The following is a 2,127-nucleotide window of genomic DNA, read 5'->3' as shown; positions in this document are numbered from 1 at the left end:
TGTGTGCCCATGTGTATGATGTGACTCTTTGTGGTAACACAGTAAAAAATGTGGCTCTTGGTCTCTGACAGGTTGGCCACCCCTGGTCTACGGTAACGGGAGGTCCTCCAGTATGTGTTTCCATGGCGGTTTCAGTTGTGCTTCCGCCTCCTTTTGGCAACATTACGAAATAGAACATGCGGAGCGTAATGCAATCTAGGAGCAGTGATTCGCCAAAGCTTCCTTATTACAGTAGCACACATTTCTGCTGATTTTATTTTGTAGTAACGAGTAATGAAGATGCTTTTTGGAAATATAACGGAGTAAAAGTTTACATTTTATCTAGGAAATGTAGTGGAGTAAAAGTGAAAGTTGACATAAATTTAAATAGCGGAGTAAAGTACAGAAATTTCTACTTAAGTACGGTAACAAATTATTTGTACTCCGTTACATTACAACACTGCATTCTGCATTCATTACTGTTCCAGTTTCTGATTTTTTTCAAAATGTCCAGTGTTGCTCAGGGACAAATTAAATCTCACACCTCACTTATAGTTTTTATAAACACTTTTACTAACATTTTATTTTGGATCACAAAACCTCACAGATGAGTTATTATAACACATCCAGAATCCAGCGTATAGAGGCTGAGTGAATGTGGTGTGGACTCTGTGGAGGAGCCTCATGGTGTCAGAGACGCTGTAGAAGGACAGAGTTCCTGCACTGTGGTCCACATACACTCCTATTCTGGAGGAGGATGGACCTCAGATCTTAGTCTTAATGTTGTTGTGATAGAAAGAGACAGATGAAGAAGAACACTCCAGACTCCAGGACTGACTGTTGCATCCAAACACACACTCATTGCCCCGTCCTTTCCTGCTGATGTCTTTATATGACACTGATATGTCTATATCACTGCTCCACTCCACCAGCGATCACACACACTCTCCTTACACAACACCTGAGTATAGATGTCAAATGTCTCTGGATGATCAGAGTATCGCTGTTGTGTCTTACTCCATCTCACCACTCTGTTCTTCTCAGACAAAATGAGTTGACGATGTGCTGTGTTTGGATCCAGAGTCAGATAACAGAAATCTACAGTAATAAAATATCCACATGTTAGATGTTTATCACAGGATTTATAATAAGTGTGTGTGAGACACCTGTCTGTGTTTCTATCCTCCTAATGCAGCTCTATAAAAATGAATCAGATCTAGATCAATTATACAGACATTTTAACTCTCTCTCTCTCTCTCTCTGTGTGTGTGTGTGTGTGTTTTGTAAACCTACAGTTTAACTCTGTGTGTGTGTTTGTGTGTCTGTGTGTTTGTTTTTGTATGTTTGTGTGTCTATTTGTGTGTGTGCGTGTCTGTGTGTGTGTTTGTATTTGTGTGTGTGTGTGTGTGTGTGTGTAAAACCTACACTACAGAAAATCTTCTCTGCTCTTTGGTTCTGAAGGTAAATTCATCTGAACTGCTGCAGCTTTGGAGACACAGAGACAAAATGGAGACAGAAAAATGATGTGGAAACAGTTTAAAGTGTGAATGTGAAAAATTTGCTTCCTTACGTTTATTTCAGACGTCAACAACGTCACCATCTCAATTTATTCATCAGCTACGATTTTCTCCACAAATGTAAGATTTGTACTTTGTTTGTCTGCTAAATTGATCTTGATGTCATTTACAAGACTGATGCTAATACTGTGTGATTTTCTGCAGTCTTGTTCCTGCTTACTTTTTATTTCTGTTAGATGAATTTTATGGCTCTTTTTACTGTGATACAGAAACAATGTTTGTTTGTTCACCTTGTGGTCTGATTATGTTGAATTCCTCCTCACAGATTTGTTCAACTAGATTTTTCAGATCTGAGAGAGAGTTCCTCACTCCATCAAATGAGAAACGTTGATTGACAGTGAAGCTGGGTGAGTCGTCACATCCAGGAGAAACACAGAGAGACGGGAAACTCTACAGAGAGGAAACACATCATAGAGAAGGAGAAAAGTGGACGAGAGGAAAGAATGAATCTCAGACTGAATCAGAACAAAGACACATTTGTGATCTCAGACAGGAACATTTCTTGTTGCTGTAATGAGATTTTAGGAGGAAACTTTGAGAGGAACAGCGCCCTCTGTAGATCAGATAATGA

General features: G+C 39.4%; 1 long non-coding RNA gene across 1 annotated transcript; it reads right to left on the bottom strand.

The window, feature by feature from the left end:
* Nucleotides 1-531: 531 nt before the first annotated feature.
* Nucleotides 532-1,465, bottom strand: LOC113649093. The gene is made up of 2 exons (XR_003442068.2): nucleotides 1,405-1,465; nucleotides 532-1,077 (listed from the first exon to the last, which is right to left on the bottom strand). It is a non-coding gene; the product is annotated as an uncharacterized LOC113649093 (long non-coding RNA).
* Between the last annotated feature and the right edge of the window lie 662 nt (nucleotides 1,466-2,127).

This window comes from Tachysurus fulvidraco, chromosome 11 (assembly GCF_022655615.1).
Source record: "Tachysurus fulvidraco isolate hzauxx_2018 chromosome 11, HZAU_PFXX_2.0, whole genome shotgun sequence".
Taxonomy (NCBI): Eukaryota; Metazoa; Chordata; class Actinopteri; order Siluriformes; family Bagridae; genus Tachysurus; species Tachysurus fulvidraco.
The sequence above is the reverse complement of the archived record's forward strand: the minus strand, read 5'-3'. Positions and strand labels throughout refer to the sequence as shown.